Raw genomic sequence first — 11,688 nt, 5'->3', positions numbered from 1 at the left:
GGAGAAGACCGGTCTTGGGAGGGAAGATGAGTAGCTCAGTTTTGCTCATGTTGAGTTTTAGGTGGCGGGCAGACATCCAGGTGGAGACGTCCTGGAGACAGGAGGAGATGTGAGCCTGAAGGGAGGGGGAGAGGACGGGGCAGAGATGTAGATCCGCGTGTCATCTGCGTAGAGATGGTAGTCAAAGCCGTGAGAACGAATGAGTTCACCAAGGGAGTGAGTGTAAATGGAGAACAGAAGAGGGCCAAGAACTGACCCTTGAGGAACTCCAACAGTTAAAGGATGGGAGGGGGAGGAGGCGCCTGCAAAGGAGACCGAGAATGACCGGCCAGAGAGATATGAGGAGAACCGGGAGAGGACGGAGTCCGTGAAGCCAAGGTGAGATAAGGTGTGGAGGAGGAGGGGATGGTCGACAGTGTCAAAGGCAGCTGAGAGGTCAAGGAGGATTAGAATGGAGTAGGAGCCATTGGATTTGGCAAGAAGGAGGTCACGGGTGACCTTAGAGAGAGCAGTCTCGGTAGAGTGGAGGGGACGGAAGCCAGATTGGAGGGGGTCCAGGAGAGAATGGGAGTTAAAGTATTCTATCTACCCCAGAACTTAGTACAGTACTTGACATATAGTTAAATGTTTATATATACCAATTATTATTATTGTTTTTAGGTGTTCAGCTTCTTCTTCCTTTCGTTTCTCTTCCCTGCTGTCCTGCTGGCCCCATTGCTGAGCAGGTTTCTCCTGCCATGACCCTACTGGACAGACCTTCTCCATGGTAGTGGTGGTGGATGGCGGTTGTCTGAACACCTTAGTTTTGTTCTCAGAGGTGGGGCCTCAGGGTTGGAAAAAATCCTAGTCCATATGGCTGATTTTTTGCTGGCCTCACTCCAACCACACTTTCAGCCTTGAACCACACTCTCTGTGAAAAGACAAACTCCACCTAAGAATTCAACATTCTAAATCAGGTGAGATCCCCATGTATGTGACATGCAATTGTTAAAGGTCAAAACTCATCCACGTTTGTTCATGGAAGCGGGGGGGGGGTGTTAAAGGGTGGAACATCAAGGAGGTAGAGCATTGAGGTAGAGGGAGGAAAAGGGGGAGTGAAGAAAAATGGAGCTGAAGGGGAGTGTTATAGGAAGCCAGGTTGGGGGGTGGGGTGGAGAATCAAAGAATCAAGTGGGAGAAGAGGAAAAGGAAAGATGAGGAATGTGATAGGAGGGTGCCTGCCATGAGGCCAGGCTGTCAGCAACAATAACACTAACAATAATAATGGTATTTGAGTGCTTACTATGTGTCAAGCACTGTACTAAGTGTTGGAATATATGCAATGCAATCAGAGAGAACATAGTCCCTGCCCCATAGAGGGCTTAGAGTTTAAAAGGAAGGGAGAACAGGTATTTTATCCCCATTTTACAGATGAGATAATTGAGGCACAGAGAAGTTAAACAACTTCCCTAAAGTCACACAGCAGGCAAGTGGCAGAGCTAGGATTAGAACCCATGCTTTCTGACTCACAGGCCCAGTGCTCTTTCCACTAGGCCACCAGCTTTAACCCTTTGCAGTCCACAGTGCATCAAGCATTCTCCAGAACACAGCAGGGGTTGGAACTAGAGCTGGCCTTCCCACTTCCCCAGAGGAAGTTGCGGGCCTCAGAGCCTGGAAACAACCCAGAGCTACAACCCCCAGGCTTCGAACCAGCTCCACAAAAGCTGCAGTTCTGATTCCACCAGGACTCCAGTGGATACCCTGGACGCTTGGAAGGGAGCCTTGCCTCGGGAGGATTTGGGGAAGGCATTAGCAGAGAGGACTCTTCATCCTCCTCTTCCTTCTCCTCCTCCTCCTCCTCCTCCTTCTATCCCTGTTCCTCTCCCTCCTCCTCCTCCAACCCTTCTTCCTCCTCTCCCTCTTCTCCCTCCTAATCTTCCTCCCTTCGTCCCTCCTTCCTTCTCCTCTTCCCCTTCCTTCTTCACCTCCCTTCTCCTCTTCTTCATCCTCCTCTCCTTCATCCTCCTCCTCCTCCTCCCCACTTCCCCCTCCTTCCCCTCCCCTTCCTTCTCCTCCTCCCTCCCTCTGCCTCCTCCTCCCTTCCTTCTCTCTTCCCCCTTCCTCTTCTCTATTCCCCCTTCTCCTCTCCCTCTTCCCCTTCCTTCCCCTCCTCAACCTCCCCTTCCCACTCCGCTCCTCCTTCCCCTCCTCTTCTCCCCATCCTTCTCCTCCTCTCCATTCTCCTCTTCCTCCTCCTTTTCCTCTTAGCAAGGGGCAAGATGTGGGATACACCTCTCAGATCATTTGCCTCCTTTCCAGCTTCAGGAGGCAGAGCAGGCCTGCTATGGCAGCCTCCCCTGCCCCCAGAGCTCTGAGGGTGAAATTGATGGGTTTGCCCCCTCATTGCCTGTCCCGTAGCTCATTCAGTTAGTGCCTTCGACGCTGCTGTTGCTGGTTGCGGGGGATGGGGATGAATATGAAGTGTGACTCACTTATCTCCCACAAACATGACAAGTCTCATTAAAGAGCTTTCAATTTTACAGTGACAAGATCAGAAATACCTCACACCTGGGATCAGGTCGATGTGAAATTCACAATACCCCTAATGCAGTTTTGTTCTTTCACTTACAAAGCCTAAAACAAATCCTCCTATGCGCTACTGTCCTTCCTAGGTGTGATTGTAGCTCAGGGCCCCCCTGGATCCTGTGGCCTTGTGTGCTGGAGGGCAGGGCCTGCATCTTTGGGAGATTGGGCTTCAACCAGAGGAGCCTTATCCATAAGATACCCATGATTACAGGCCTTTACGGGGCTTCCCCAGAGCTTGTTTTTCACTTTTCAACCCTGTGGGGGAAGTAAATTTCAAAACAGCAGAAAAGGACAGGGTTGTGTCCTTGGAGATCTTTAGCTCTTTGGTGCACGTGATTGTGTCTTTTTCATTCCTTTCCCGAAGGTGAAAGCCACAATCCTTTGCAATCCTTGCTCAGTGACAGTAGCAGTTAACCTCCCCTCCCTCCCCATCCTTCTCCCTCCCCATCCTTCTCCCTCCCCGTTCTTCACCCTCCCCATCCTTCACTGCTGCCAGAGGCTAAGGGTCCTCTGACTGGCACTGGGAGCCCAAGTTGGACATGCCTCATCCCCTCTCTATGACAGGGACTCCGCCTCATCTTCTCTGGACTGAGCAAAGCTGCCTGGGTTCCTAAGCTGGGCTCCTGTTTTTGCTGGATGCTGGGGGCCACTCAAACCAGTGAGGCTGTAGAGTCATTGGCTTAGGAGGGGCAGGGTTAGGGAGGCCACTAAAGGCAGATGAGAATACCAGGTGCCCTTTTGCCACTCTGAATTACATTATGTGGTGTGTATTATATTACTTAAATTACCCTTTGCAGGTGATGGGATGGAACGCAGAAGCATTAAAAGGGCACATGAAAAGGAGTTTTGCAGAAATTCATACTGCTTAGAGCTTGTCACTGGGGACCCCTGATCCCTGTCTTGCCCAGGGGCCATAGCTTTCCCCTCCCAGGCCCCGGGGAACATGGACGCCACTTCTGGGCTGTGTGACTAGCAGGCAGGAGCCAGGGCAGAGGGCACAGCAGCTGAAAAATGGGCCACCTGACACGACATCAAATGGCAGGGTCCCTGAGGCCGAGCAACAGGGGACAGTCACTTTTTGCCCCTCTTCCCCACTTCCCCTTCCTCTTAGTTGATTTAGCTCCAGAGTGTTTTCTTTGTCTTTAACCCCCACCCCTCACTTATCAACTCTACTCTCCAACTGCTTTTGGTCTCAGCAAAGGCTTTCAAATCCCTTTTTCCTTTCCTTCAGTTTTTTTCCCATCTTGCTGGGTGTGGGGGAGTATCCTGGGCACCGGGAGAGCATATTAGCCCTGCTGTAGATGGCAGTAATAGAGGGGAGGGGGAGAGGAAACACCTTTTCCTAGTTCAGGGGTTTGAATCAATCAATCAGTATATTAAGCACTTCAGAGTGTGCAATACTCAGTGTGCAACTCAGTGTTGGTAGATATGCTTCTTGCCTACATCTGAAGACATAGGAGCTACTGACAATTGGCTTCAAGAATCTCTATCACCCATTTCCTTCAGACCTTTCTGCTCTCTCTGCCCATTACACATGGTTTACACACTTGGTCCTTCCAAGCCATCTTCCTCACTGCACTTCCCTCTCAATTCTTCCATCTCCAATCCTGCCATTCATCGTAATACTAATTGTGGTAGTTTTGAAGCTCTCACTATGGATTGAGCACTGACATGGATAGAAGCTAATCAGACACAGTCCGTCTCAAATGGGGTTCATTGGTTTAAGAAAAAGGTTGGAACAGGTATTTAATCCCCATTTTACAGATGAGGAAACTGAAGCTCAGAGAAGTAAAGTGATTTGCCCAAGATCAATCAATAGGAAGTAGTGGAGCTGGGAATAGAACTCAGGTCTCCTGATTCCCTGTCCTGTGCTCTTTCCACCTGGCCACTCTGCTTCCACCAAGCCACATTGCTTCTCATCTGCCAAAGACCCCATGAAAACTCATCTTCTCCAGGAGATCTTTCCTGATTAGCAGCCCCCTCCTCCCCTACCAACCCCAGTCATTTCATCCCATTAGCCACTCAAAGCAATTATAGGCAGTTAGCTTTATTCAACCCACTCATTTATCAATTATTTTTTCTCCCTTTTGCTATTTCCTATTACCTTTTTGTTTCTACTCTATGCCTGCCATGTCAGTTAAGCCCTCTGTCCCAAAAATGATTTCTGGGTGTGCTTCTGGAAAGGGGTCTGTCTTTGAAAACCATGTGGGGCTATGTGGGAACCCGAATCCCCCCTATTGATAGTATTTATTGACTGCTTACTCTGTGCAGAGCACTGTACTGAACCACTGGGAGACCACAATAGCACTGGAGTATAATAGAATCTGCAATCTAATTGGGGGTGGAGTCACGGGGAGGAGAGGGAGATAGGTGACAGATACTAAAATTACCAGTAGCGGGAAGCATCAGAGTTTAAAGACAAAGGCTGTGCTGGGGAATAGAACAGTGAGCTGTAGTCTGGACAGACGAGTGGGTAGTGCAGTTTGGCTTAGTGGATAGAGCACAGGCTGAGAGTAAGAGGATCTGGGTTCTAATCCCGGTGCCCCCACCTGTCTGCTATGTGACCATGGGCAAGTCATTTAACTTCTCTGGGTGTCAGTTATCTCATCTGCAAAACGGGGATTAAGAGAAGCAGCATGGCTCAGTGGAAAGAGCTCGGGCTTTGGAGTCAGAGATCATGCGTTCGAATCCCAGCTCTGCCACTTGTCAGCTGTGTGACTGTGGGCAAGTCACTTAACTTCTCTGTGCCTCAGTTACCTCATCTGTAAAATGGGGATTAAGACTGTGAGCCCCACGTGGGACATCCTGATTCCCTGTGTCTACCCCAGCGTTTAGAACAGTGCTTGGCACATAGTAAGCGCTTAACAAATACCAACATAATTATTATTATTATTAAGAGTGTAAACCCTATGGGGGAGAGAGTCTGTGCCCAATCTGATTAACTTATATCTACCCCAGCACTCAGAACAGTGCTTGGGACATAGTAAGTGCTTAACAAGTACAATAATAATAGTAATTATTATTATTACAGGACCGTTGAGCTGAGGGACTCACCCTTCTCAGGTAAGGCAGCTGCAGTCAGAGGATTAATGGCAATCAATTAATCAGTGGTATTTATTGAGCACTTACTGTGTGCAGAGCACTGTACTAAGTGTTGGAGAGTACAACAGAGTTGGCATATGTGATCCCTGCCCTCAAGGAGGTTGCAGTCTAGCAGAGGAGACAGATATTAAAATAAAATGCAGGTAGGAGAAGCAACTGAATATGAGGATATAAATGCTGTGGGGGGGAGGGGGGTAAGGTGAGAACCTAAGTGCTAAGTGGATTGTAGTAAGTTCATGGGTGAGGGAAAACAGGATGTGGGGGTTGAGATCTTAGTCAGGGAAGACTTCCTGATGGAGATATGATTTTAGTAGGGCTTCGAAGATGGGGTGGATGTCAGTTTGTGCATGCACGAAGTAAGCCATGTAACCCTGTGTCTTTGCCATGCAGATCAAGTTCTGCTGCAATAAGTAACTTTAGGGAACCCACAATCTGGCGCTTGTCTTCTGCTATGGGCAGCCTGATTCAGATGAAAGACTTAGATCCTGGGGCCCCTATTATTGTTAGTATTATTATTACTATTATTATAACCATTATTGTTGTTAATGATAGAACAACGTTAAACACTGTTTTAAACACTGGGGTAGATACAAATTAATCCAGTCAGGCACAGTCCCTGCCCCACATGGGATTCACAGTCTAAGTATCAATCAATCAATTGTATTAATTGAGCACTTACTGTGTGCAGAGCACTGTACTAAGTGTCTGGGAGAGTACAGTGTAACAGATCCACAAGGATCTTAAGGTTTAGAGGGAGAATAGGAATTGAATTTCCATTTTGCAGATGAGGAAACTGAAGCATGGAGAAGTTAAGTGACCTTCCCAAAGTCATACGGCAGGCAAAGCAGTATGGCTCAGTGGAAAAAGCCCAGGCTTGGGAGTCAGAGGTCATGGGTTCTAATCTCGGCTCCACCACTTGTCAGCTGGGTGACTTTGGGCAAGTCACTTAACTTCTCTTGCTTTAGTTACCTCATCTGTAAAATGGGGATTGAGACTGTGAGCCCCATGTGGGACAACCTGATTACCTTGTATCCCCCCAGTGCTTAGAATAGTGGTTGGCACATAGTAAGCACTTAACAAAAGCCATCATCATTATTATTATTAACTGGCAGAGTGAGGATTAGAACCCAAGCCCCCTGACTCTCAGGTCCGTGTTCTTTCTAATAGGCCACGCTCCTCCTCTAGGAGCCAAACCTCCCTCATCTTGGAAGTGGAGGGCCTGAGAATGCATAGGTACTGGGGGGAGGGTTAGAGTCCCTTTCCTGCTCAGGATCCCAGATGGAAAACCAGTGACAAACAGGTGGCTGCTGCAACCCTCCTTCAAAAGATTCCCCCTGCCCTGATCCAGATTACAAGACAGAGATGCTACTTCCATGGCCTATTCCTCCTATCCTGCACCTCCAACCTCTGAAATCCTAACATGTAAAGGGAGTCAAAAACCAGCCCTGCCACACTGAGGAGCCACTGCCGCCTCCACCTCCCTCCCCATCTTGGCAACCCGTACACGGAGAATATCTTGGCGGCCTCATTCTGGGGCCATAGGAAAGCCCCTCTTTCTGGATTATCTTTCAGGCCACAACAAGGGACACTGATTTGGAAAGGAAGGACTTCAGGGGGTTAAATACAAACGTGGATTATTTCAGGGAAGATTTCCTACAATGGAAAATATTCATATGTAATTGCTCCAATGTGGCCTGGGTGGTAGGATCCTTATGTCCCTCCTCCTCCAGTCAAACAGCGTGCTAGCAGGAAAAAGTTAGAAGAAGGTGAGCAGGCACCCCTGGCTGCTTCCCAGCCCCTGAAAATTCAGAATTCCCAGTCTCATATTCTGCTTTGAGAAAGGGTGATAGCTAATGAGGATTTCAGGCTCCCCGTTAGTCTGGCCCGATGGAGGCTGGGCTCAAAGGAATAAGCTGCGGAACAGCAGCAGCAGCAGCCGGGCATGGGGGTGCTGGGGGCTTCCTGGTGGCTCCCTGAGCAGCTTGTTGTTGTTTGATTTTATACCTCAGCCTCTTCCTGTAGTGATGACTCTGGTCCCCTCAGTCCCTCATTCTCTCAGGATAAAGAATGTAGTTTGCTCCACCACACTTAGGCACTCAGTAGCACATGAGGGACACTGAAATGGGGCAAATCTGGCTGGTTGACCAGGTTGGGTGGGCTAGGGGAGGGTTGGGGTGGTGGAGCCTGGAATCCTTTGGGCTGGATAGGAATATGAATACTTATTCATATTAATGTCTTAACATCTCTCTCTCACTCTATACCGTAAGCACGTTGTGGGCAGGGAAGGTGTCGATAATTCTGTTTTACTGTACTCTCCCCAAGTGCTTAGTCGAGTGCACTGAACATAGTAAGCACACAAAAAATACCACTAATTGATTGATTTGCTGGAAGACACTGGTTCTTGTCTCAATAAAAGCAAGGAATGGCTCAAGAAGCAACCATCAAAGATCAAGCAACCTAAGATTCGTGGCCTGAAAAATTCATTCATTCATTCAATCATGTTTATTGAGTGCTTACTGTGTGCAGAGCACTATACTAAGCACTTGGAAAGTACAATTCAGCAACAGATAGAGACAATCCCTACCCAACAACGGGCTCAAGTCACTGAAATTCTGCTAGGAAGCAGGTTGTCTCCTGGGCCTGGCCAGTGGTCTCTGCAAGCCAGTGTTTTGTCTCCAGCTAAAAATTCAGAGGGCTATCAGAACAAGACTTTGTGTTACGTCCTCAGGGCTGACTTCTGAGTGGGTCTGTTTGTGCTTTCTGGGACTCTGAGCCCTTATCTGTTTAGAATATCCGGCTTTCATAGTTTCGATTTTGATTGTTTGTCCCCAGCCCAGCTCTATCGTTAACTTACAATAAACCTTCCCTTCTTTGGAGAACAAATTCAACCTTTGACCTTTTCAGTCTTTGACCATTTCACAGGGGGCGGTCGATTAAGCATTCCCAGAAAGCCAGTGATTTGAACCTCCAAATGCCTGCCTTTCTGGCTCATGGCTGGTCCAGCCACTGGAAATCAGATAAAAGGGACTGGGAGTCCGTCCCAACTAGCCAAACCCTACTGTCTTTGGTTTTCGGTTCACTTGACTGTCAAATCTAGTCCAGTCATAGGATAGTCAACTCTTCAGGAAGGAAATGCCACAGCCCTAGTCCTGGACTCTTCAGTTGCATCTGGGTTTAGTAGTAATAGCACTCTGAAGCACTTACTGTGTGCAGAACGCTATACTGGGTCCTGCAAAAAAGAGTGTACAGGAAGGAATTAAGCACAGTACAAGGGACAAGCAAGGTATGGAATTGCTCCGAGTTCATGAATTTGTCTTGATTTCCTTCCAGATCCAGTCAGCCAAGCCATAAAGAAGGGCTTTCTGAAGGATGATTATGTGAAGAAGCACTTTCCTGCAAAATGGTCCATCCTGCCTTAGGAACTCACACTGATCTTCCTGGTTTAGACCCACTGGGAGCAAGCTCTCTCACCCAGAAGAAAGAATTAGAGGAAGCCAGTGGGGCAGGCACCTCTCTTAGGGTGGCACCTGGAAAGTTTCCGGTAACTCTACAAGTCTCGGCTATGGGAGGGAGAGTCAAGCAGAGGCCTGCCCATTCCATTCCTAGCTTGACCAGTGGCTAGCGAGTGGAAGGCAATCTGATACAAAGGCAAAACTCACCCGTGCTGGGAAGCAGCATCGTAGGAGAGTCAAGGGCAGAGACTCGAGTTTACGGCAGAGACTCGAGTTTACTGTACAGAAGGCGGCAATGGTAAACTGCTTCCGTATTTTTACCAAGAAAACTCTACGGCTCCACTACCAGAACGATTGCAGATGGAGAGCAGGGCGTTCTGGTAGAGATATGTCCGTGATGTCCCTCTGGGTCGGAAATGACTCGACGACATAAAATAAGACAAGTGGGGCAGGCTAGCTGCAGAAGGGATGAGGCAGAACTCCCAGTTGATTCTGTTGCCTTTCATATTCTTTCAGGACCACAAGAAGCAGCGTGGCTTAGTAGAGAAAGCATGGACCTGGGAGTCAGAGGACCTGGGTTCCAATCACAGTTCTGCCACTTACCTGCCATGTGACCTTGGGCAAGTCACTAACTTCTCTATGCCTCATTTTCCTCACCTATAAAATGAGGGTTAAATACCCCTTCTCCTTCCTATTTAGATTCTTAATCTGTGACCTTGGGCAAGTCATAACTTCTTTGTGCCTCATTTTTTTTCCCCCCAAAAATGGGGATTAAATATCAGTTCTCCCTCCTACTTAAACTGTGAGCCCCAATTCATTCAATTGTACTTATTAAGTGCTTACTGTGTGTAAAGTACTGAACTATGTGGGTCGGGGACTGTGTCTGACTGGCTTATCTTGTATCTACCCAGCATTTAGTATAGTGCTTGGCACACAGTAAGCACTTAATAAATGCCACTTGTTATTACTATGTCCTCACTAGGATGGGCCTGCTGGTGGCCGGCATTGCTCCTGCTCTTGGCTCCTGGCTGTCCCGGGCTGGTGGCCAGGACTTGGGGAGGTAGTTGGGGGCTCCCAAAATATATGTCATAAACAGCTCATTGAGAGCAGCCCAAAGAACATGCCGTCTTTTCGGAGTATGTGCGATTGTGGAGACCCTGCCCTGAGAAGTTGTCTCCATGTGCCATCTCCAGGCTCTTGGTTGGGGCCAGGTTGTCAGATCGGGTTTGTCCTGGAGGCTTTCAGGGAGCTGCATCATCACCACTGCTTGCCTCAACATTCTCCAGGGCATGGACTCCTGCTACCAATGTAGAGGACACTGATGGGGTCTCCCTGGGAGTCGGGAGGTGAGTTGAGAAAATAATTTGAAGGGTCCCATTCCAGGCCTCTGCCATAGTACTGTTTTGACTGTATCCAGCAGTCAGCAAGCCCATGGTGAGGTCACAGTGAAGCCAAATGTTGATGCCTAAGACACAGTTTGCGACCATTTTAAAAAACTGTCCTCTGGTCTCCAAGGCTTCGCCTGAAGAGCTCCCACCAGACGGGACACCCTCTCCTCATGAAAACTAGTCCAAATCCCCTTTGTCTTCCCCTCTGTCCTCCTTTCTCACAACTTTCTGCCCAGAGAAATACACCCAGAGCCAAGCTGTCCTCTAGTGCAGCAAAAGGCAGTCATTAGCATACCAGATGATAGAAGAATCAAGCTGCTCCAGTGGGCTTCCAATTCTCAGGGCTTTGACCAAGGTCTCCTCTTTTTCCTGGGCTCTGGGCTCCTGCTTTTAAAGTCCCTGCAGTTCCCATTGTCCACCATGATGCCAGACCCCCTACAAATCTTTGAAAATGACAACTTCTGAACTAGGGAGCTTAAGATCATTGTATTGCCTCAGGTTAGTCTATATCAGAGCAAACAGGATGAGGAGAAAATGTGGTCAGAGTTGGCTAGAGGAACAGGAGAGGGTGGAGAACAGGAAGAAGTCAGGAGAGGCAGCTTGGAACAGGTACCAAGAAGGAGGAAGAGAAGCAGCAGTAACAGTCTCCATCTCACCTAACAGGGGCTGCCAGAAAAGGTGAAACTGAATTTCTTACGTGGCCGAGGATGTGTTGGGGAAGAGATGGAAGTACTGATGAAAGGCTGGGTTGGGCACTTACTAGTTAACTTGTGGCTGCTTTTGCTAATGTCCTCACTGCTGCCCCTGAGTCCATTCACACCCTGAATTTCAAAACCTTCAGAAGCTGTGTTCTTCAACTGAAAATGGGCATTCCTCTGCCTGGGTACCGTGCTATCCACTCTGGGGCCACTGTGGGGAGATAAAATTCTGTATGGGGGTGGTGTCAAAGTTTCAAACCTTTATGGAATTAGAAAACTTTATATTTCCAAACTTGTCCATATCCTCATCTTCTCACAGCATGAAATTGACAATTTCTCTTGGACTCAGGAGGCAAACAGGATAATTTCACACCAGGACAGGGAGTGACTGATTCCAACACTTTCTAACCCTTTGGGGAGCTATCTTCCAAGCCTGGGGGAGTGCAGTGTGCACACATGCACACACATATTAGAAAAAAGAAT

The sequence above is a fragment of the Ornithorhynchus anatinus genome, chromosome 3, assembly GCF_004115215.2.
Source record: "Ornithorhynchus anatinus isolate Pmale09 chromosome 3, mOrnAna1.pri.v4, whole genome shotgun sequence".
Classification (NCBI taxonomy): Eukaryota; Metazoa; Chordata; class Mammalia; order Monotremata; family Ornithorhynchidae; genus Ornithorhynchus; species Ornithorhynchus anatinus.
This window is presented reverse-complemented; position numbering follows the sequence as displayed.